Source organism: Saimiri boliviensis, chromosome 13, assembly GCF_048565385.1.
Source record: "Saimiri boliviensis isolate mSaiBol1 chromosome 13, mSaiBol1.pri, whole genome shotgun sequence".
In the NCBI taxonomy this organism is placed as follows: domain Eukaryota; kingdom Metazoa; phylum Chordata; class Mammalia; order Primates; family Cebidae; genus Saimiri; species Saimiri boliviensis.
In genome coordinates, this window is record NC_133461.1 from 74,979,656 (window position 1) to 75,005,232 (window position 25,577).

At 46.4% G+C, this 25,577-nt stretch overlaps 1 protein-coding gene across 1 annotated transcript in view; it reads right to left on the minus strand.

The window, feature by feature from the left end:
• Nucleotides 1-3,875, minus strand: part of GPAT4 (glycerol-3-phosphate acyltransferase 4) — a 42,689-nt gene extending 38,814 nt beyond the window's left edge. Inside the window, exon 1 of the mRNA XM_039463384.2 lies at nucleotides 3,769-3,875. The gene's annotated coding sequence lies outside the window, so the exon portion shown is untranslated. The remainder of the gene's footprint in view (nucleotides 1-3,768) is intronic.
• Between the last annotated feature and the right edge of the window lie 21,702 nt (nucleotides 3,876-25,577).

A 25,577-nucleotide genomic window follows, 5' to 3' on the forward strand; every position in this document is an offset into this window, starting at 1 on the left:
GACTCTGTCTTAAAAAAGAAAAAAAAAAAAAATCATTCAGCTTCTCTTGAACGTGGTGGCTCATGCCTGTAATCCCAACCCTTCAGGAGTCTGAGGCAGAAGGATTGTTTGAGCCAGGGAGGTTGAGAGTGCAGTGAACCTTCACCATGCCACTGTACTCCAGCCTGGCCACGGATCGAGACCATCTCTGCAAAATAAATAAATGTCAAGCGCAAACATACTACGCTCCTGTTTTACAAAGCATTTTTCTATTACTGCAAATCTTCAGCTTACAAATTAACCGGAGATGGTATCCAAACATACTAAGAACTATTACATGAGGCCAAATGAAGAGAGCCCTAGGTGAGAGCCTCTGTTTTTATGTAGCACGTGCACTTGTTTTTATGTGTTTTAAAGGTGAAAGAGGATATTAATGGACTTAGGGAAAACGCTAAGCACTTATAAGGCTCCTTCTAACTCTGAAATTCTATTCTCTTAAAAACCTTAATCACAGTATACACTATTACATGGTTTAGTGGTACACGGAACGGATGATATTCCATCAAGTTCTCCCCATGAGCACCACGACACAGTAGGAAGTAAATGACATGCTATGCATAATGAGGTTCTGCTTTACCTGAACAAAAACTTCTGCAGTACAGTTCATGTTTAACCAAGGCCAAATAACCTCCACATAGCTAAGAGGGTTTTGTTTTGTTTTTAATAAAAGCTAACTTTTGGTGACAAGAACACGTAAGAAAAGTGGGTTTTTCTTTAGCAGAAACCACTTAGGAAGTGAGGCTAGCCTCTGGATAGACTAGCCCCAGCACTCCTCACACCAAACACAAAATAAACACATACAACACAGTCTCCTCCTCCTCCTTCCTCCTCCCTCCTCCATTTTTAGGGGTAATGATTTACTAAGACGCACAAATGCTGTTACTGCAGTGGTACTTCCATAAACTGGACAAGCATAGCCAACTATTATATTTAGGTCAAATTCACAAAAGAAAAGTCCATCATGAAAGCAACTGACAACGATGTCATCATATAAATAATTCCATGAAAACTCAAAGAACTCTAACATAAAGACTTGCTTGTTCCCAGCGTTCCTTGCAGAGGGAGAATATCCCCATTTTAAGGGTAGGAAAATTGAGGAACAATCTACCAGTCTTTGTTGAGATAAGGAAATTTAATAGCATAAATTTTGTTAGAAAATGCCCATTATAGTTTTGTAAGAAAGTCTAACCCATAGTCTGAGCAGCCCAGATTCGCATCTGTTAATGGTATGAAAGGCCTTCTGAGGATGCTGCTGTTCTCTCAGAAGAAGAGTAAACTGAAGTCACTCTGGTTTCCCTTAGTAACTCTTTCTTAAATAGCTGCAAATGTTATCTAGATCTTTTATAGCTTGTTCTTATTCTCCAACTGGTATACCACTTCTGAGGTCAAAATTTTACCATGTTCCCTAAAATCTATGATCAGAACTTCTCGTCTGTCCCAACTCTATTTTTAAGAAATAATTGCGCCGGGCGCAGTGGCTCACGGCTGTAATCCCAGCACTTTGGGTGGCTGAGACGGGTGGATCACAAGGTCAAGAGATCGAGACTATCCTGGTCAACATGGTGAAACCCTGTCTCTACTAAAAATACGAAAATTAGCTGGGCATGGTGGCACGTGCCTGTAGTCCCAGCTACCCAGGAGGCTGAGGCAGGAGAATTGCTTGAACCCAGGAGGCGGAGGTTGCGGTGAGCCGAGATTGCGCCATTGCACTCCAGCCTGGGTAACAAGAGCAAAACTCTGTCTCAAAAAAAAAAAAAGAAAAGAAAAAAGAAATAATTTAAGGCATATTCCCTAGTTTTCTTAAATTCTGGAATTTGTTGGAAAAACCCACATTCGCCCACCCAAACCCTTCATGAATATAAGTGTCTTCATCCACAGCCCTCCTACACGTTTCTCTTTCCTGAAGGGGAACCCGAAGGCAAGCAGTCACGGGTCAGTGGAAGGCAGCCTGGAGGGAGAAGTGGGATTTCCACCTTCAACCTGGGGCTCTGGACAAGTCACTGAACTTCTCTGAACTGCAAGGGCTCAGAAAAGAATGAAAACATTGGACAGAGCATTCCAGATGTTCTCAGAGTGTTCCAGATCTGAAATACTTTTGCACTCTTTCACTCTCTCTCCTTCTCTTTTACTTTCTCTCTGTCTCTTTCTCTCTTTTTTTTTTTTTTTTTTTTTTTTTTTTTTTGAGATGGAATCTTGCTCTGTCTCCCAGGCTGGAGCGCAGTGGGGCAATCTTGACTCACCGCAACCTCTGCCTCTGGGGTTCAAGCAATTCTCCTGCTTTGGCCTCCAGAGTAGCTGGAACTACAGGCACACCGCCTGGCTAATTTTTATATTTTTAGTAGAGACAGGGTTTCATCATGTTGGCCAGGCAGGTCTCGAACTCCTGACCTCAGGCGATCCGCCTGCCTTGGCCTCCCAAAGGGCTGAATACAGCCATACTTTTTCTTTTAACCTGTTTGATAACGTTAAGATACCCTTTGTTGCTCTTTCTTCAACTCTATTACATGTTTCTTAGCTGAAGACCTTATAAGAGTAGACAGTGTTCCAAAACAAAAAGTATATTATGACTTCGTAGGGTGCTTTTCATTACGGAACGGAGGCTACTTTTGACAAATAAGAACTCATCTTGCATCAAGCTCTCCCTGAGACAGACGGGAGGGAAAATGGATGGGGTGTGGATGGACCAGGAATAGTCACAGGTTAAGTGGCCGAGGAGGCCAGACCGAGTACATGCTGGTTCCCTATTCCATCTACGTCCCTCTGTCTGAAATTCTCCAAAAAATAAAGTGAAAAAAAAAAAATAAGCACTTTCTTTCAAAGACTGAAAAGTATACCCGATTGGCATTATTAAAGGATTTTTTCTACACGGACTTTGGCATGGTATAACTGCTCTTCACACCATTTCTCTTGGATTGAGATATAATCTACAAGACATGAAACTAAGCAGAGCTCCTCAAAGTTCAGCCAAAATTAAGGAAAACGGACCAGAAACAAAATTCCTCAAATGACCTCAAGGTTATCAATGAGATGATCCATGGTGATACCTGGCACGGGATGGAACTTATTTCCATCAAGCTACACAGTACGTCTCCTATAGGCTATTTTCTGCAACTTTGGAACACCTAAACTTCAGCCCTCCGTGACATGGAATGCGAGGAAATAAACAAGACCCAGTGGGAGGAGGATGCCTCGGAGGGCGCTGAAATAAAAAAAGGAAAGGCAAGGGATTTCGGGAGTTAAGAAATCCTAAAGAAAGAAAAATGGGAGCATGCATTTCCAAAAAGAGAAGGGAAAGGCATGCATCCCAGGGCAGCCAGAGAACACAGGAAGGGGAATGACAGGGAAAGGCCCTTCCTGGTGCTCCAACGCCCCGCAGCCCTCGCCACCCACATTCCCGGACTCCCGGGGCGGGAGGGCTGCGGACACCTGGGACTCGGGGGAGGCGCGGGGTCCCGAAGAGCCGGGCTCGGTGGGCTGTGGAGCAGAGAGGCGGGTGGCCGGGGCTCCGGGCGGGCGCGGACCGTTCCACCGCGGGGGGGGAGCACCCGCTCCACCCGCCGGGGATCCCCGGGGCGCGGCGATGGTCCCTCCTGACGCCGGCGCGGCGTCGCCGGGGCGTCCCGGACCGCAGGCCCCACACGGCCGCCCGAGTCCGGCTCTCGCGCCCCGATCTCGGCCCCCCGGCGGCCGAGGACCTCGAGGGAAAAGGCCAGCTCCCTCCTAACTCACCGACCGCGAGGCTCGGCGGCTCCAAATCCCGCGGCGACCGCTTCCTCCCGCCCTTGCCGCCGCCGCGGGCCCAGGCTGCGTCAGGACGTGCGCGCGCCCGCCTTTGTCTACGCCGCCCAACGTGACCCCGCGCCTACCGCCCCGCACGCTCCCGCCGGGCGCGCGGGCAGGCAGGGCGGGGACCTAGGGGGAGGCGGGTGCCGCGTGGCCCGGCCCGGGGGGTGGGCGCGCCCGGGACGCGCGGACTCGCCCCCTGGCGGGTGAGGGGCGGCTGCCCGGGGACGGGCGGGGCGGGAGAGGCCGATGAGCGGAGCCCTTCTCCGCGTCAGGGCCGGATACTGGCTCCCTCCCGGGACGGAGGTTCGCAAGTGTGTTCCGGAGAAGGTGAAATCAGCCCTGCACGGCGGGAGGAGGCTGGATCACTAAATCACCCGGTCCTCTTAGGGCTGCTGTCCGTGAGCGGCGACATTCTGCCCTTAGAGGCCTCAGCTCAGGGCCTGGCACGCTCAAGATCTGTTAGCTGCCAGCACCATCACCACCATTACCACGACCACCGTCACACCAGCAGCATCCCTGAGTCTCGCCTGCTTTGCTTGTCAAGCAAAGGGCTCCCTGCGTGGGTGTAGCCCACCTTTGCCCTCCCTCGCAGCTGCAGCTTTCCAACTTGTACCTCCACTTGGACTTGCTGTCTACTCAAGTCTAGCTGGTGCCTGCTGGAGTTTGCACGTGTGTTTCTTTTACCGTATCTTCTGACTTCAGACGCCTAACCCAAGCTTATTGTCTCCCCTATAATTGGACCTCCTTAAAATATATATTACCTTTCTTTTTCCTGTTCTTAAAAGACAGTTTGTGGCCGGGCGCGGTGGCTCACGCCTCTAATTCCAACACTTTGGGAGGCTAAGGCGGACGGATCACGAGGCCAGGAGTTCGAGACCAGCCTGGCCAATATGGTGAAACCTCGCCTCTATTAAAAATGCAAAAATTAGCCGGGCGTGGTGGCATGCGCCTGTAGTCCCAGCTACTCGGGAGGCTGAGGCAGAAGAATCTCTTGAACCCGGGAGGCAGAGGTTGAAGTGAGCCGAGATGGCAGCACTGCACTCCAGCCTGGGTGAGATTCCGTCTAAAACAAAACCAAAACAGTTTGCCTTTAGTGCCAAGCCCTGCCGGCTGGTTAACTCTGCACGCCGCTGTCAGATTGTCATTCCATGTTAAATGCATAATCTGATAATGAAATTGTTAGGGTAAAGTCCACATTCTTAGACTTCAAAATCTCTGTAAGAGTAATGGGCAGGAATGGTAGTTCATGCCGGTAATCCCAGCATTTTGGGAGGCCAAGGCAGGAGGATCGCTTGAGGCCAGGAGTTTGAGACTAGCCCGGGCAACACAGTGAGACCCCAACTTCTACAAAAAATTTTAAAAATTAAAAAAGAAGGCCGGGCGCGGTGGCTCACACCTGTAATCCAAGCACTTTGGAGGCCAAGGCGGGCAGATCACCTGAGGTCGGGAGTTCAAGACCAGCCTGACCAACATGGTGTAACCCCATCTTAATTATTAAAAAAAAAAAAAGGGGGGGGAGGTGGGGTGGGGAGAGCCAGGCCCAGGTGGCTCATGCCTGTAATCACAGCACTTTAGGAGGCAGAGGTGGGCAGATCACTTAAGGCCAGGAGTTTGAGACCAGCCTGGCCAACATAGTGAAACCCCATTTCTACTAAAAATAACAAAAATTAGCCGGCCGTGATGGCATGCACCTGTAATCCCAGCTACTGGAGAGGCTAAGACAGGAGAATCCTGTGAACCTAGGAGGCAGCTGTTGCAGTGAGCTGAGATTGCAGCACTGTACTGCAGCCTGGGTGACAGAGCAAGACCCTGTCTCAAAAAAAAAAAAAGAATAACCACTTTGCTCCAAAACACTGGACTAGTTATCTCCACCAAATATAACTAAATGTTACCCACTTGGAACTTAAGTCAACCACTCATCCATTCATTGAGCCCTTGTTATTTGTCCAGCTTTTTGGGGGGATCCCAATTCAAGATTGAGCAATGCATGGCCATGTCTAATCTTCAACTACATTAAATTCCGTAAAAGAAGAAACCACCAGACACAGTGGCTCACACCTGTAATCCCAGCACTTTGGGAGGCCGAGGCAGGTGGATCATGAATTCAGGAGTTCAGGAGCAGCCTGACCGACATGGTAAAACCCCATCTCTGCTAAAAATACAAAAATTAGCTGGGCGTGGTGGCACATGCCTGTAATCCCAGCTACTCAGTGGGCTGAGGCAGGAGAATTGCTTGAACCTGGGAGACAGAGGTGGCAGTGAGCTGAGAGCACGCCACTGCATTCCAGCCTGGCGCCTGGAGACAGAGCGAGACTTGGTCTCAAAAAAAAAAAGAGAAGAAAACAGACATTATACATTTTTATGTTCTCCACAGTGCTAGGGATAGGGATTTAAAGTGGCCACCAGGATCTCAACTGCTCTTTGGAGTCTTACATCTGGTCTCATTTTTTCTGCCCCTAGAACCAGTCTTAGAAGTAGCCCACCTATCTGCTCTACTCTCTTTGTGTTCTCATGATTACATTTTCTCACAATTTTTTTTTTTTTTTTTTTTTTTTTTTGGTGGGGAACAGAATTTCACTCTGTCACCTAAGCTGGAGTGCAGTGGTGCAATCTTGGCTTACTGCAATCTCTGCTGCCCGGGTTCAAGTGATTCTCCTGCCTCAGCCTCCTGAGCTAGGATTACAGGTGTGCACCACCATGCCCAGCTAAATTTTGTAGTTTTTAGTAGAGACAGGGTTTCACCATCTTGGCCAGGCTGGTTTTGAACTCTCGACCTCGTGATCCACCCGCCTTGGCCTCCCAAAAGTGCTGGAATTACAGGCGTGAGTCAACGCACCCAGCCTCACAATTCTTACCATCTACTAGTTCTTTGTACATAATCTTAAAATGTTTCACAACATTAGAGGCTCAAGAGAAAATGGTGTTGATTGATTCTTTTCCCAAACAAATCATAGGCTCAATTGTTGAGTATTGACACAAATACACACACACACACACACACACACACACACCCCTTGTGAAAGTGTGCACACATTCACTGGCACATTCTCTAACTTCTCAAGTGTAGTCAGGCAATCAAACTTCCCTCTGAGCAGGAAGCCAATATGAACTGGGTAAATATAGTTCCCGTAGGCACCAAAATCTTTTTTTTTTTTTTTTTTTTTTTTTGAGATGGAGTTTCGCTCTTGTTACCCAGGCTGGAGTGCAATGGTGCGATCTCGGCTCACCGCAACCTCCGCCTCCTGGGTTCAGGCAATTCTCCTGCCTCAGCCTCCTGAGTAGCTGGGATTATAGGCACGCGCCACCATGCCCAGCTAATTTTTTGTATTTTTAGTAGAGACGGAGTTTCACCATGTTGACTAGGTTGGTCTCTATCTCTCGACCTTGTGATCCACCCTCCTCAGCCTCCCAAAGTGCTGGGATTACAGGCTTGAGGCACCGCGCCCGGCAAGCACCAAAATCTTTAATCACATTCATTTCTAGGTATGAGGAATATAAACAGGACAGATGAAACAAATCATGCTTGAAAAGCTTGACACAAAGCTGACTTATCTTTAGAGAAGGCCTCCTGCTTATAGCATGACCCCGCTTATAGCCAACACTGACCTCATTGCTGTAAACGTGCACTGTCCTGAAATTATTGTTGATAGTATTTTCACATTCTAGGATGAAAAAGCTCATACTACAGAAACCAGATGAGTAATTTTTAAAACCTGATGAAGGGTAGTCCTTTAGAAGAAAAGGATCACAGTATTTAGATCTTACCCCATGCTAACTAAGGGGGCATTTCCCCAGCATGTGCCTCTGTAATGCTTATGTTTGCTCTGTACATGGTGCACAGTGCTGTGAGCCTGGGAAGCTCTCCTTTCCCCTGGAGAATACCATGCCTGTGCTGTGCAACTTCTCTTCCTTCCAGAGTCACCTTTTACATCTACAGAGACTTTCCATTTGTTAAGAGGTGAATCCATCACTGTTGACTGCATAACCAGCAACATAAATGCTCATTTCCAAGCACCAAAACAAAAAACCAAAGAAAGCAAAAGAAATATTATTTTTTAAAAAATGTTTTAAATTGTGGTAAAATACATATAACCTAAAATTTTATTTACTTATTTATTTATTTACTTATTTATTTATTCTGAGACAGAGTCTTGCTCTGTTGGCAGGCCGGAGTGCAGTGGGTGGCAGGCTTTCGGCTCACTGCAACCTCTGCCTCCGGGGTTCAAGAGATTCTCCTGCCTCATCCACCCAAGTAGCTGGAACTCCAGGTGCTTGCCACGTTGCCCAGCTAATTTTTGTATATTTAGTAGAGACGGGGTTTTTACCATGTTGGCCAGGATGATCTTGATCCCCTGACCTTGTGATCCACCCCCTTCAGCCTCCCAAAGTGCTGGGATTAAAGGTGTGAGCCACCACACTCCGCCCAACCTAAAATTTCTTATACCATCTTAATCAGTTTTTTTTTTTTTTTTTTTTTTGAGGCAGAGTCTCACTCTGTCACCCAGGCTGGAGTGCAATGTCACCATTTTGGCTCACTATAACTTCTGCCTCCTGAGTTCAAGCAATTCTTCTGTCTCAGCCTCCTGAATAGCTGAGATTATAGGCATGAGACACCATGCCTGGCTAATTTTTTTTTTTTTTGTATTTTTAGTAGAGGTGGAGTATTCACCGTGTTGGTCAGGCTGGTCTCAAACTCCTCACCTCAAGTGATCCACCCACTTCAGCCTCCCCAAGTGCTGGGATTACAGGCATGAGCCACTGTGGCCGGCCCCATTGTATGTATGTATTTATTTAATTTATTTATTTATTGAGACGGAGTCATGCACTGATGCCTGGGCTGGAGTGCCATGGCATGATCTAGGCTTACTGCAACCTCTGTCTCCCAGGTTCAAGCAATTCTCCTGCCCCAGCCTCCTGAGTAGCTGCGATTACAGGAGCCCGCCCCCATGTCTGGCTAATTTTTTGTATTTTTAGTAGAAATGGGGTTTCACTATGTTGGCCAGGCTGGTCTTGAACACCTGACCTCATGATCCACCCACCTCAGCCTCCCAAAGTGCTAGGATTACAGGAGTAGGCCACCGCAATGGCCCCCATTGTATTTATATGCCACATTTTCTTTATCTATTTGTCTGTTGATAGACATTTTGTGTATCTACCCTGAAGTGGAATTGCCCAATTGTATGGTAATTCTACTTTCAATTTTTTTGTTTGAGACAGAGTCTCACTGTCACCCAGGCTGGAGTGCAGTGGCCCGCTCTCAGCTCACTGCAACCTCTGCCTCCAAGATACAAGTGATTCTCCTGCCTCAGCCTCCCAGGTAGCTGGGATTACAGGCGCCCACCACCACGCCCAGCTAATTTTTGGTTTTTTTTGAGACCGAATTTCGCTCTTGTTACCCAGGCTGGAGTGCAATGGCACGATCTCAGCTCACCGCAACCTCCGCCTCCTGGGTTCAGGCAATTCTCCTGCCTCAGCCTCCTGAGTAGCTGGGATTACAGGCACGCACCACCATGCCCAGCTAATTTTTTTGTATTTTTAGTAGAGGCGGGGTTTCACCATGTTGACCAGGATGGTCTCGATCTCTTGACCTCGTGATCCACCCGCCTCGGCCTCCCAAAGTGCTGGGATTACAGGCTTGAGCCACCACGCCCGGCTAATTTTTGTATTTTTAGTAGAGACAGAGTTTCACCAGTTTGGCCAGGCTAGTCTCAAACTCCTGACCTCCGGTGATCCACCCGCCTCAGCCTCCCAAAGTGCTGGGCTTACAGGCATGAGCCAGCGAGCCCAGCTACTTTCAATTTTTTTTTAAGTCCAGAGTTGGGAGGAGAGCTCCAGCTAGAGACGTACATTTGAGAGTTAGGCCGGACGCCATGGCTTTTGCCTGTAATTCTAACACATGGGAGGCCGAGGCAGTAGATTGCTGGAGCCCAGGAGTTCAAGACCAGCCTGCAAGCCTGAGTAATATGGTGAAACCCTGTCTCTCAAAACAACAAACAAACAAACAAATAAACAAACAAACAAAAAAACCAGCTGCAGTGGCATGAGCCTGTAGTCCCAACTACTCAGGAGTCTGAGGTGGGAGGATCACTTAAGTCCAAGGGGTCAAGGCTGCAGTGAGCTGAGATTACACCACTACACTCCAGCCCTCCAGCCTGGGCTACTGGAATGATACCATGTCTCAAAAAGAAAAAAAAAAAAGATTAAAAATAGGGCTGGGTGTGGTGGCTCACGCCTGTAATCCCAGCACTTTGTAAGGCAGAGGCAGGCGGATCATGAGGTCAGGAGATCGAGACCATCCTGGCCATGGTGAAACCTCATCTCTACCAAAATACAAAAAATTAGCCGAGCATGGTGGCCCGCGCCTGTAGTCCCAGCTACTCAGGCGGTTGAGGCAGTGGAATTGCTTGAATCCGGGAGATGGAGGTTGCAGTGAGCCAAGATCATGCCACTGCACTCCAGCCTGGCAAAAGAGCAAGACTCCGTCTCAAAAAAAAAAAAAAAATGAGAGTTATCAGAATATGAATGATATGAATTTTAGATCAGCTGAATACAAGCCAGACTGTATGGAAAAACTTTGCAGTTAAGAGCAACGTGAAGAAGACAGGTTGTTTTAGTCCAGATCTATCCCATAATCTTCGTTTAAAATAAACACACTTGGCCAGGCGTGGTGGCTCATGCCTGTAATCCCAGCATTTTGGGAGGCCGAGAGGAGCAGATCACCTGAAGTCAAGAGTTCAAGACCAGCCTGGCCAACATGGTGAAACCCTGTCTCTACTCAAAATATAAAAGTTAGCCAGGTGTGGTGGCGGGCGCCTGCAATTCTAGCTACTCGGGAGGCTGAGGCAGGGGAATTTCTTGAACCCGGGAGGTGCTCTGTGAGCCAAGATGGTGCCATTGCACTCCAGCCTGGGTGACAAAAGCAAAACTCCTTCTCAAAACAAAGAAAGTAAGCAAGCAAGCAAGAAAGAAACACACTCGATTTTGCCAATTTGTGATGCATTGATTTTGACAAGTTATTAAGAGACTCAAACCAACAAGGGACACTGATACAAAAAGGCTTATTTATTATTTTGGGAGGATGATTGAAAATGCAAAATTGGCCAGGTGCGGTGGCTCAAGCCTGTAATCCCAGCACTTTGGGAGGCCGAAGCGGGTGGATCACGAGGTCAGGAAATCGAGACCATCCTGGTCAACATGGTGAAACCCCGTCTCTACTAAAAATACAAAAATTAGCTGGGCATGGTGGCGCGTGCCTGTAATCCCAGCTACTCAGGAGGCTGAGGCAGGAGAGTTGCCTGAACTCAGGAGGTGGAGGTTGCGGTGAGCCGAGATCGCACCATTGCACTCCAGCCTGGGTAACAAGAGCAAAACTCCGTCTCAAAAAAAAAAAAAAAAAAAATTAGAAAATGCAAAATTAACTGGAATGATAGAATTAGCAGGTGAGCTCATACTTTCAGCAGTGGGAAAGTCTACATACTTGGAAAACCAAATCCACATTGGTTGGTTGATTGTTTACTATAAGGGGTTTTTTTTTTTTTTTTGAGACAGAGCTTCACTCCTGTTACCCAGGCTGGAGTGCAATGGCGCGATCTCGGCTCACTGCAACCTCCGCCTCCTGGGTTCAGGCAATTCTCCTGCCTCAGCCTCCTGAGTAGCTGGGATTCCAGGCACGCGCCACCATGCTCAGCTGATTTTTTGTATTTTTAGTAGAGACGGGGGTTTCACCATGTTGACCAGGATGGTCTCGATCTCTTGACCTAGTGATCCACCCGCCTCAGCCTCCCAAAGTGCTGGGATTACAGGCGTGAGTCACCACGCCCGACCTACTATAAGGTTTTTTTTTTTTTTTTTTTTTTTTTTTTTTTTTTTTTTTGTGACGGAGTTTCGCTCTTGTTACCCAGGCTGGAGTGCAATGGCGCGATCTCGGCTCACCGCAACCTCCGCCTCCTGGGTTCAGGCAATTCTCCTGCCTCAGCCTCCTGAGTAGCTGGGATTACAGGCACGAGCCACCATGCCCAGCTAATTACTATAAGGTTTTTTAAAAGGAAAAGAGGAAAAGCGTGGCCCCAGGGCTCTGGCAATGGGCTTTACTTGCAGAGTAAAGCCTGGCGGTGGAGAAAAGTTGGCAGAGCAGACCATCCTCTTGGATGACCATGGGTCCCTGCTTCTCTTAGCGCAGCTCCCATTTTCTGAAATTCACTCCCACCTGCCATTACCACCTCCTGTGAGACGTTGGCTGCCTTCCTGGGGTTCCGGAGGAAAGCAAGAGCTTGTACATTACAATTTAAGAAGTCTACTAGAAATCACACATTTCCCTGAAATAAGGACACTTAAGCTGACAAAAATGTAATTTTTTGCAAATATCAGCTCATATTTTAGGAACTCACTTCAGAGATCAACCCCAACAGAAAGTTTTCTCTGATTCCCCCACTGGCTTAATTTCTAAGACTCTCTGGATGCCTCTAATATTGTTTGCTTTTATGATTTATTCATATGTCTGTCCCCCAACTGGACTGTAAATTTTGATTTATTCGTCTTTCTATCTCCCATTGGCACATATAGTAGTTGTTCAATAAATGCTTGTTGAATGAGTGAAAACTACATGGTGACTACCAGAAACTAGACAAATTATGCATACATCTAATTAATACAATTATCAACTGAACTAGTACTTAATGCACAAAGTTTGATAGAGAATACTTGGGGTATGTGAGAAAATGAAAGTTTGATAGACAATATTTGGGAAAATTAATTTTTTTTTTTTTTTTTTTAGATGAGGTCTTACTCCGTCACCCAGGCTTGAGTGTAGGTTGCAATCTCAGCTCATGGCAACCTCTGCCTCCTGAGCTCAGGTGATCCTTCCACCTCAGCCTCCCAAATAGCTGTGACCGCAGGTGTGCACCACACCTGGCAATTTTTTTGGAGGTGGGTAGAGATGGGGTTTCTCCATGTTGCCCAGGCTGGTCTTGAACTCCTGGACTCAAGTGATCCTCCCACCTCGGCCTCTCAAAGTGTTGAAATTACAGGCATGAGCCACCTTAGCTGGCCCAAAGGAATTCTTAACAGCAAAAAAATCGGGCTTATTGAACTTTAACATTACATAGATGGGAAAGGTTGGGATAAATTAGACCAGTTCATCTTAGTCTGGACCTTTCAGAGGGCAAGGGAGCCCTCCACCAATTTTTTTTTTTTTTGAGATTATTGCCATATTTAAAAAAAAAAAAAAAAAAAAAAAAAAAAAAAAAGAGGCTGGGTGCAGTTGCTCACATCTGTAATTCCAGCACTTTGGGAGGCCGACGTGGGCGGATCACGAGGTCAAGAGTCTCACTTTGTCGCCCAGGCTGAAGTGTGCAGTGGCACAACCTCAGCTCCCTGCAACCTCCACTTCCTGGGTTCAAGTGATCCTCCCACCTCAACCTCCCAAGTAGCTGGGATTAAAGGCATCTGCCATCATGCCTGGCTAATTTTTTTGTATTTTTGTGGAGACAGGGTTTTGCCATGTTGGCCAGGCTGGCCTTGAACTCCTGAACTCAGGTGATCCGTCAACCTCTGCCTCTGAAAGTGCTGGGATTACCTGCAGGAGCCACCGTGCCTGGCTGAGCGGCATCTTTTTTCAATGTGGTTAGTTTTCTCTGTAGTTGCATGTGTAACTTTATTTGGCTTTAATATCAAAAGTCTAGATCCCAGGCCCTCTCTAAATGTGACACCTGGTCCACGTGGCCTCCCAGCACTTCCCCTTTCCAGTGCTAGGCCGTGATGATGAGATGGATTTCACAAACTCTAATGTCATTAGAAATACATTACCACACATCTTCGGAGCACGTCACTTCTACAGCTGGCTACTCATCTTTTCTGTTGATTTTTACTAGCTTGAATTTGAAAGCAACCTCCAATTCTGACAGCATGTTCTGTAAGTCCATCTGCCCCATTCATAATCAACCCTTAAAGGAGTCAGGCCTTCTAGAAGGCAAGGGGGAAACAGCAGCTATTGCTATAGCTCCCACTATCAGATGAGGAAGCTGCAAAAGTGTCCACACTGTTCCTGTAAGTCCCCGTGTCTGGCTGCTTCTGTCTTTCCCCTGTTAACCACCTGGCAGGGCACCCTGGCTGTGTTGTTCGAGAGACAAAGGAGCAGGTCCTTTAGGGAAAAAATAAAATGGCCAGGTATAGTGGCTCACGCCTGTAATTCCAGCAATTTGGTAAGCCAAGGCAGGTGGATCACTTGAGGTCAGGAGTCACATGACCAGCCTGGCCAACATGGTGAAACTCTGTCTCTACTAAAAATACGAAAATCAGCAGAAATAAAGATGTTCTTCGAAACCAATGAGAACAAAGACACAACATACCAGAATCTCTGGGACACATTTAAAGCAGTCTCTAGAGGAAAATATATAGCAATGAGTGCCCACATGAGAAGAAAGGAGAGATCTAAAATTGACACCCTATCATCGAAATTGAAAGAGCTAGAGGAGCAAGATCAAAAAAACTCAAAACCCAGCAGAAGACAGGAAATAACTAAGATCAGAGCAGAACCGAAGGAAATAGAGACACAAAAAACTCTTCAAAAAAATCAATAAATCCAGGAGCTGGTTTTTCGAAAAGATCAACAAAATAGACAGACCACTAGCCAGATTAATAAAAAAGAAAAGAGAGAATAACCAAATTGATGAAATAAAAAACGATAAAGGGGATATCACCACAGATTCCACAGAAATCCAAACCATCATCAGAGATTATGACAAACAACTCTATGCACATAAACTAGTAAACCTGGAAGAAATGGATAAATTCCTGGACACCTGCATCCTCCCAAGCCTAAACCCGGAAGAAGCCGAAACCCTGAATAGACCAATAACATGGTCTGAAGTCGAGGCAGCAATAAAGAGCCTACCACCCAAAAAAAGCCCAGGTCCAGATGGGTTCACAGCCGAATTCTACCAGACATACGAAGAGGAGCTGATACCATTCCTTCTGAAACTATTCCAGACAATCCAAAAAGAGGGAATCCTTCCCAAATCATTTTATGAGACAAACATCATCCTGATACCAAAACCCGGCAGAGACTCAACAAGAAAAGAAAATTTTGGGCCAATATCCATGATGAACATAGATGCAAAAATCTTCAATAAAATACTGGCAAACCGATTGCAATAGCATATCAAAAAGCTCATCCACCATGATCAAGTAGGATTCATCCCGGGGATGCAAGGCTGGTTCAACATACGCAAGTCCATAAACGTAATTCACCACATAAACAGAACCAAAGACAAAAACCACATGATTATCTCAATTGAAGCAGAGAAGGCCTTTGACAAAATTCAACAGCCCTTTATGCTAAAAATCCTCAATAAACTAGGTATTGATGGAACGTATCTCAAAACAATAAAAGCTATTTATGACAAACCAACAGCCAATATTATACTGAATGGGCAAAAACCGGAAGCATTCCCTTTGAAATCTGGCACTAGACAAGGATGTCCTCTCTCACCACTCCTATTCAATATAGTACTGGAAGTTCTAGCCAGAGCAATCAGGCAAGAAAAAGAAATAAAGGGTATTCAAATTGGAAAGGAGGAAATCAAATTGTCTCTATTTGCAGGTGACATGATTGTATATCTAGAAGACCCCATCATCTCAGCCCAAAATCTCCTGAAACTGATAAACAACTTCAGCAAAGTCTCAGGATACAAAATCAACATGCAAAAATCACAAGCATTCCTATACACCAGTAACAGACTTAAAGAGAGCCAAATCAAGAATGAACTGCCATTCACAATTGCTACAAAGAGAATAAAATACCTAGGAATACAACTAACAAGGAACGTAAAGGACCTCTTCAAGGAGAACTACAAGCCACTGCTCAACGAAATAAGAGAGGACACAAACAGATGGAGAAACATTCCATGTTCGTGGTTAGGAAGAATCAACATCGTGAAAATGGCCATACTGCCCAAAGTAATTTACAGATTCAACGCTATTCCCATCAAGCTACCAATGACCTTCTTCACAGAACTGGAAAAAAACACCTTAAACTTCATATGGAACCAAAAGAGAGCCCGTATAGCCAAGTCAATTCTAAGCAAAAAGAACAAAGCAGGAGGCATCACACTACCGGACTTCAAACTATACTACAAGGCTACAGTAATCAAAACAGCATGATACTGGTACCAAAACAGAGATATAGACCAATGGAACAGAACAGAGGCCTCAGAGGAAATACAACATACCCACAACCATCTGATCTTCGACAAGCCTGACAAAAACAAGCAATGGGGAAAGGATTCCCTGTTTAATAAATGGTGTTGGGAAAACTGGCTAGCCACGTGCAGAAAGCAGAAGCAGGACCCCTTCCTGACACTTTACACCAAAATTAACTCCAGATGGATTAAAGACTTAAACATCAGACCTAACACCATAAAAACCCTAGAAGAAAATCTAGGCAAAACCATTCAGGACATAGGTGTAGGCAAGGACTTCATGACCAAAACGCCAAAAGCAATGGCAACGAAAGCCGAAATAGACAAATGGGACCTAATCAAACTCCACAGCTTCTGCACGGCAAAAGAAACAGTCAGTAGAGTGAATCGGCAACCAACAGAATGGGAAAAAATTTTTGCAGTCTACCCATCTGACAACGGGCTGATATCCAGAATTTACAAAGAACCAAAACAGATCTATAAGAAAAAAACAAGCCCATTCAAAAATGGGCAAAGGATATTAACAGACACTTTACAAAAGAAGACATACAAGAGGCCAATAAACATATGAAAAAATGCTCATCATCACTGGTCATTAGATAAATGCAAATCAAAACCACATTGAGATACCATCTCACACCAGTTAGAATGGCGATCATTAAAAAATCTGGAGACAACAGATACTGGAGAGGATGTGGAGAAATAGGAACACTTTTACACTGTTGGTGGGAGTGTAAATTAATTCAACCATCGTGGAAGACAGTGTGATGATTCCTCAATGACCTAAAAATAGAAATCCCGTTTGACCCAGCAATCCCATTACTGGGTATATATCCAAAGGATTGTAAATCATTCTACTATAAGGACACATGCACACGAATGTTCATTGCAGCACTGTTTGCAATAGCAAAGACCTGGAAGCAACCCAAATGCCCATCAATGATAGACTGGATAGGGAAAATGTGGTGCATATACACCATGGAATATTACGCAGCCATCAAAAACGATGAGTTTGTGTCCTTTGTAGGGACATGGATGAATCTGGAAACCATCATTCTCAGCAAACTGACACAAGAGCAGAAGATCAAACACCACATGTTCTCACTCATAGGCAGATGTTGAACAATGAGAACACATGGACGCAGGGAGGGGAGCACTACACACGGGTCCGTTGGGGGGAAATGGGGGAGGGGCGGGGGGTGGGGAGGTGGGAAGAGATAGCATGGGGAGAAATGACAGATACAGGTGAGGGGACGGAAGGCAGCAAACCACACTGCCATGTGTGTACCTATGCAACAATCTTGCATGTTCTTCACATGTACCCCAAAACCTAAAATGCAATAAAAAATATATAAAAATACGAAAATCAGCTGGGCTTGGTGACAGGCACCTGTAATCCCAGTTATGAGAGGCTGAGGCAGGATAATCACTTGAACCCATGAGGCGGAGATTGCAGTGAGCCAAGATAGTGCCACTGCACTCTAGCCTGGACAACAGAGAAAGACTCTGTCTCCAAAAAAAAAAAAAAAAAAAAAAAGAGAGAGAGAAAGAAAAAAAATAAAGTGAATGTTGCTTGCTCAAGCACAATACCTACCACTGGCACAAAAAACATAGTCCGAGAAATCAAGTATCAGAGGAGATAAAACCGTATAAAAAGAAATCTTTTATTTAAAATTTGTCATCTATGAATAGTAATCCAAGAATGAAGTCCCTGAAAAGAGGTTAAAGCTTTCCAACATCCAAAGCTCTCAGAACACCGTAAATTGAAACTAGAGGCACACTTGGCACACATCCTCGTGTATTATTCTAACCCATATGTTCTGAGAGCCCGTTTGCGTCTGCAAACACAACTTGCTTCTTGGGTAGCTGGGGATCAGGAGGCAGAGGTGCATAGGAAGGGAAGCCACTCATGGGGGTGGCCAGCCTGGGGCCAGCTGTGTCCAAGGCTGGCTTGTCCTCGTTCTCTCCCATCCTGGGGGACGCAAACACTTCAGGGGCTTCTTTCAATACCGGCCATCAATACGCAATGGGTAGCCTTGGGGGCCGTGGGAGCAAAGGTCAGGCTTCTGGGTTATGGTAAATTTCATTCAAAAAAGTAGTAGCCAGGCACTGTGGTTGTCCCTGTAATCTCAACCCTCCGGGTGATCCTCAGGCAGAAGGACGGTTTGAGCCCAGGAGTTCAAGACCAGCTTGGACAACATGGTGACATCCTGTCTCGAAAAAATAGTAATAAAAATTTAAAATTAAAAAAATTAGGCCGGGCGCGGTGGCTCAAGCCTGTAATCCCAGCACTTTGGGAGGCCGAGGCGGGTGGATCACGAGGTCGAGAGATCGAGACCATCCTGGTCAACATGGTGAAACCCCGTCTCTATTAAAAATACAAAAAATTAGCTGGGCATGGTGGCGTGTGCCTGTAATCCCAGCTACTCCGGAGGCTGAGGCAGGAGAATTGCCTGAACCCAGGAGGCGGAGGTTGCAGTGAGCGGAGATCGCGCCATTGCACTCCAGCCTGGGTAACAAGAGCGAAACTCCGTCTCAAAAAAAAAAAAAAAATTAAAGTGTACTAAACTACTGAAAATGTTTTTAAAAGTACTCCACATTTTAAAATGCACAGAGACAGAGTCTCCCCAAACTCTGATATGATGAAGGGGGAGAAAAAGTGTTTTTTATATCAGCTGTTGAATATGCTTTAACGAACATTCCTTTTGGCAAAAGTTGAAGAAGCCGCACTATTTCAAGTTACCAGGAAACGGGCCCTTCCCAGACAGAGAGGAAAGTAGAAGGGCAAAGTTCTGTGCTGCATCTCCCATCTTTAACGTAAAGAACCATTCCCCAACCTCTGCAACACACACACAAACACACGAACACACGTGCGCGCGCACACATCACCCCCGGTCCTTAGACACTCACTGCTAAGCCCTTTCAATAATTAAATATAAGTGCTTTCTTTACATTTCTTCCGTTTCCCAACTCCATTCCCGAAATCTTCCTAAAGAAAACCTCCTCCCTTGTAGTCGGGAAATGAGAGAAGAATGCAAGGAATTTGAGGTCTTCTGCAGGGGCTAAGAGTTGAATCAGTCGGGTTTCCCTGTTACGAATTCAGGTGCAAAAAAAAAAAAAAAAAAAAAATTGAGCAAAGTTCCCCGACGCAGAAAACACGCGCATGCTGGACAAGAAATCACGCGTTGCCCAGGCAGAAAAGGCAGGCTCAGAGGGCTCAGCCCGTCTTTCTGTGCGCCCTCACATAGCCCGGCTTTATTCTGATGAGCAGGACCGCGAACCCAGCACCCAGCTGCAGTTTTGCCTTTGATTACTGTCGGCGAAAGGCTGTCTACTGAGCACGCTCTAAAGAGAAGTAGACCGGATGGTGGCCCGCGTGGCCAGGGAACTCGGCGGCAACACCCGGAAGGCGAAGCTGACCCTCTCACATCCGCAGAGACCAGTGTTCCAACACAGGTCTTCTTGGAAGGAGCCCCAGGCACCCAGGGGGTACGAATCTGCACCGCCCCCCGACCCCGCCTGCGCGCACGGTGCCCGGCAGGAAGCCCCTGCAGGGCGCACGGCTGCAGACTCGCCCGCTATAGTGCAGGCCTCCCTGGATACCGGCTAGCTCCCCTGGGGCGCAGCAGCCCGGGGCGTGGGGGCGGCTCTGCAGCAGGAGGAGGCCGGGCAGGGGGGACGGCAAGCGGGACACAGGCCCTCTTAAGGCTCTGCCCGCAGCGGCTTCAAACCAGTGCACGGATGCCAACAAGAGCCCCTTTGCGTCTGCAAACACAACTTGCTTCTTGGGTAGCTGGGGATCAGGAGGTCGTGCCGGGCAGGGGCGGGACAGCTGAGGCCGCGGCTCCCCTCGGGGAGGCCGCTGGGGGGCTGCGGGAGGGGTGAGCTGCGGTGGAGGCAGAGGTGTATAGGAAGGTGCCCTGAAGGCGGCACGGGGACCTTGGCAAAGGAGAAGGAAGCTCTGATGAGAGCGCAGAAGGACCGCACATTCCCACCTGCATCCCAACTCACCCTTCGCTGCGCTCTCCCTGGCTTGCCCACCCCACGGTATCCCCTGAAACTGGAGAAGAGGCACTGGCAAGAAGGGAAGGGGAGCCACGTGCCACCATCGGTTGCTGGAGGCGGGCGTGCTTACCCCACTCAGCTCCAGGCGGCAGGCGTGGCAGGGGTGTCGATGCCCCTGTCTGAGACCAGCTTCCCAGCGGGAATTACTTATTTGCTGTCGACTGCTAGAGGGCCAGCCGAGCAGAGGCACTAGTCCCTGGAGGCGGCCAATCAGAAGAGCCTTTCAGGATTAAACTGTGGGTTGGAGGAGGAAGAAGGAAAAGGATGTGGCCACAAGTGTGACTCAGTAGGTCCCAGCTACTCGGGAGGCCGAGGCGGGAGGCTCGCGTGAGCTCAGGAGTTACCAGACCAGCCTGGGCAAGATGGCAGGATCCTATCTCTAAAAACAAATCACAATATAATAATGATACTAAGACGTGTGACTCAGACATTTTGCCTCAGGCCCCCAGCACTTCGCAGGTCGCCCCCGGCAGCACTTGGGGTCATTCTAGGGTTCCCCAGTGATGAGAGTCTGTGATTGGGACAGCAGGGACAACAGCGGCAATGTTGAAACTGGAAACCCTCTCAGCTGTGGGACAGACAGGATTTGTGTTTGTCTGTCTGTTGAATTTATTTATTTATTTATTATTATTTTTTAGAGACAGAGTCTCACTCTCGCCCAGGCTGGAGTGCAGTCAAAAGATCTCGGCTCACTGCAACCTCCACCTCCCGGTTCTACCAATTCTCCTGCCTCAGCCTCCTGAGTAACTGGGATTACAGGCGCCTATCCTCATGCCTGATTAATTTTTTCTCTTTTAGTAGAGACAGGGTTTCACCGTGTTGCCCAGGCCAGTATCCAATTCCTGAGCTCAGGCAATCTACCAGCCAGCCTAGCCTCGGCCTCCCAAAGTCCTAGAATTACAGGCGTGAGCCACCATGCCCCGACTATTTGTTGTATCTACTTATTTAATTATTTTTATTTTAATAGAGACTTGGTCTCACTGTTGCCCAGGCTGGTCTTCAACTCCTGGGCTCAAGCTGTACTCCCACCTCAGCCTTCTATAGGGCTGGGATCACAGGCATGAGCCACCGTGCTCAGCCCAACCAGTAGCCTTTAAAAGTTGCCCTTTTGGGCCGGTCTAGGGGATTCACACTGGTATCTCAGCACTTTGGGAGGACCAGGTGGGCGGATCACAAGGTCAAGAGATCAAGACCATCCTGGCCAACATGGTGAAATCCCGTCTCTATTAAAAATACAAAAATTAGCTGGGCACGGTGGCTCACGCCTGTAATCTCAGAACTTTGGGAAGCTGAGGCGGGCAGATCACTAGGTCAGGAGTTTGAGACCAGCCTGGCCAACACAGTAAAACATCTCTACTAAAAACACAAATAATTAGTCAGGTGTGGCGGCAGGTGCTTGTAATACCAGCTACTCCAGAGGCTGAGGCAACAGAATCGCTTCAAGCCGGGAGGTGGAGGTTGTCTTAAGCCGATATCTGCCCAGGTGACAGTGTGAGAATTGGTCTCAAAAAAAAAAAAAAAAGAAAAAAGAAAAAGAAAAGAAAAGAAAGAAAGAAAGAAAAGAAATTAGCTGGTCGTAGTGGCGGCCGCCTGTAATCCCAGCTACTAGGGAGGCTGAGGCAGGAGAATCGCTTGAACCCAGGAGGTGGAGGTTTCAGTGAGCCGAGATTGTGCCACTGCACTCCAACCTGGTGACAGAGAGAGACTACATCTCTAAATAAATAAGAAATAAATGTTGACCTTTTGGCCAGGCGTGGTGGCTCATGCCCTAATCCCAGCACTTTGGGAGGCTGAGGCTGGTGGATCACTTGAAGCCAGGAGTTCGAGACCAGCCTCACCAACATGGAGAAACCCCCGTCTCTACTAAAAATACAAAATTAGCTGGGTGTGGTGGCAGGTGCCTGTAATCCCAACTACTCAGGAGGCTGAGGCAGGAGAATCTCTTGAATCTGGGAGACAGAGGTCATGCCATTGCACTCCAGCCTGAGCAACAACAGCAAAACTTTGTCTCAAAAAAAAAAAAAAAGAAAGAAAGAAAAAGTTGTCCTCTTCCCATATCTTCATCTTGATAAAAACAATCAAACTTTAAAATAATTGTCAGTATGATAGGTGAAAAAAGGCATCTCATGATGGTTTTGATTACATTTTTAAAGTGGCAGGTAGGGTTTTCTTTCATGTATCATTGTCATTTCCATTTCCTTCTCAGTGAATGACATATTCAAACCTTTTGCCTATTTTTAAATTAAGCCATTTGTATAGTTTCAGTATTGTAGGTACTAGGAGCTCTTGGTTAATTAATGGGTTGCTGGGAATCAGGAGGTCGTGCCAGGCAGAGATTAATGGTATCAACCAAATGTATTATCTGTTTGGAAGAAAATAAGGGTAGACTCCAATCTCACAACAAAAATAATTGAAGAGCTTAATTAAAAAAAAAAAACCCTGTAAATTATAAGGAAGAATTATAGAATAATATTTGCATAATTTGGGGGTGGGAGAAATTTCACATGACACGATAAACAAAATAAACAGATAAAAAAAGACAAAAAGACTGACCAACCAAGATGTTACTTCTTCTTGAGTCTGTTTTGCTTATATTTTCTTAGAAAATCATCCATTTCCTTTAAGTGTTACATTTACTATGAAGTTATGCGCTGGGTTATTCTAGTTATTAAAAAGCCTTGGCTGGGCGTAGCAGCTCACCTGTGTAATCCCAGCACTCTGGTAGGCTGAGGCCAGGGTATTGCTTGATTTCAAGAGGTCCAGACCAGCCTGAGCAACGTGGTGAAATCCCAAAAAGTCTTTACAAAAAATACAAAAATGAGCCAAGTGAGGTTGTGTGTCCCAGTTACTCCCAGCTACTCAGGAGGCTGAGATGGGAGGATTGTTTGACCCCAGGAGGTGGAGGCTGCAGTGAGCCGTGATTGTGTCATTGCACTCCAGCCTAGGCGACAGCGCCCTTTCATTATTCCTAATATGCTTTATATGTGTTTTCTATTTTTTCATGGTCAGACTTGAGGTTTCCTTATATTTGTTATTCAGTTTCTTTTCTTTTCTTTTTTTTTTTTTTTGAGACGGAGTTTCGCTCTTGTTACCCAGGCTGGAGCGCAATGGCATGATCTCGGCTCACCGCAACCCCCACCTCCTGGGTTCAGGCAATTCTCCTGCCTCCGCCTCCTGGATTCAAGGAATTCTCCTGCTTCAGCCTCCCGAGTAGCTGGGACTACAGGCGCGTGCCACCATGACCAGCTAATGTTTGTATTTTCAGTAGAGACGGGGTTTCACCTTGTTGACCAGAATGGTCTCGATCTCTTGACCTCATGATCCACCCGCCTCGGCCTCCCAAAGAGCTGGGATTATAGGCGTGAGCCACCGCGCCCGGCCACTTGTTGATTAGCTTCTTAGGCATATTGATTTCCTTGTTCCTTGTTAATTATTTTGTTTTCATTTTATGATTTCCCCTTTCATTTTTCTACTGTTTTTGCCTTCTTCAGTGGAATGCTCTGTTTCCTTTATTTTTAATCTTTTGTGTTTCCCAAGAAATGCGTTTGAGATTGTATATTTTCTAAAAGAAAACCTATACATTTTAAGACAGAGTGCTTTATTGCTAAACAGGCTCTCATTTGCATTTTTGTTTTCTCTTTGACACAAGAATTATTTTACTATAAAAATTTGTAAGAGGTTGGCCGGGTATGGTGGCTCACACTTGTAATCCCAGCACTTTGGGAGACCAAGGCAGGTGGATCACTAGGTCAGGAGTTTGAGACCAGCCTGGCCAACATAGTGAAACTGCATCTCTACTAAAAATACAAAAAATTATCTGGGCGTGGTGGCAGGTGCTCGGAATACCAGCAACTCCAGAGCTGCTCTGGGACACAGAGCGAGACTCCATCTCAAAAAAAAAAAAAAAAAAAAAAAAAAAATTGTGAGAGATCCTATTGGGAGGAGGATATCTTTTTCATGTTGGCCTTAAGTTTCTTTGTCAGCCTACCTTTCCCCTATGTAATAAATACTTATGGGTCCTTGCTTTTTGCTAAACAATGTGTTAGGTGCTGAAGTACAAAGGTAAACAAAACTGGTAAGATTGCTGACCACAAGGGTCTTCGCTTTCTAGCATTCAGAGAGTGTGATTTTGTTTTGTTTGTTTGTTTGTTTGTTTGTTTGTTTGTTTGTTTTGAGATGGAGTTTCTCTCTTGTTACCCAGGCTGGAATGCAATGGCGCGATCTCGGCTCACCGCAACCTCCGCCTCCTGGGTTCAAGCAATTCTCCTGCCTCAGCCTCCTGAGTAACTGGGATTACAGGCACGCGCCATCATACCCAGCTAATTTTTTGTATTTTTAGTAGAGACCGGGTTTCACCATGTTGACCAGGATGGTCTCAATCTCTCGACCTCGTGATCCACCCGCCTCGGCCTCCCAAAGTGCTGGGATTACAGGCTTGAGCCACTGCGCCCGGCGTGATTTTGTTTTTAAGACAGAGTCTCACTCCTTTGCCTAGGCAGAAGTGCAGTGGTGCAATCTCAGCCCACAGCAATATCCGCCTCCTGGGTTCCAGGGATTCTCCTACCTCAGCCTCCGGAGTAGCTGAGATTAGCCGTCCCCACGCCCAGCTAATTTTTGTATTTTTGGTAGAGAGGGGATTGCACCATGTTGGTTAGACTGGTCTCTAACTCCTGACCTCAGGTGATCCACCTGCCTCAGCCTCCCAAAGTGTTGGGATTACAGGTGTGAACCATCACGCCGGACAAGAGTGTGATCTTTATGACCTGTATTTTGGGGGAATTTATTGAAATTTTCTTTCGTGGCTATAAGTGATCCATTTTTATTTTTTAAAAAAGTGTTTTCTAATTTGCTAAAATGAAGTTCTCTCACTTCCCAAATCCTGAGAAAGGAATTTTCATGTCTCCTATGATGGTTGGGTTTTTCTCACATTCTTGTGTTTCTGACAGTTCAGGGTTTCTATTTTGTAACACTATGTTGTTTGGTAGGTGAGGGCTCACTACAATTATTCTTCTTGGTGATTTTTTTCTTATATCAATGGTTGATAAACCTCTTTATCCCATTTAATGATTTACCTTTAGGTTTATATTTATTTGTCTATTTGATACACCAATTTTGCTTTGTTAATACTAATCTTTTTTTTTTTTTTGAGATGGAGTTTTGCTCTTTTGCTCAGGCTGGAGTACCATGGTGCATGATGCAATATCGGCTCATTCCAACCTCCACCCCCCTCCCTCCCATCCCCCAAGTTCAAGTGATTTTCCTGCCTCAGCCTCTTGAGTAGCTGGGATTACAGGGGTGTGTCACGTACGCCTGGCTAAATTTTTTGTATTTTTAATAGAGATGGGGTGTCACCATATTGGTGAGGCTGGTCTCGATCTCCTGACCTCAGGTGATCCACCCATCTCAGCCTCCCAAAATGCTGGGATTACAGGCATGAGCCATCACACCTGGCCGTTAATATTGATCTTTTAGGCCGGACGCGGTGGCTCA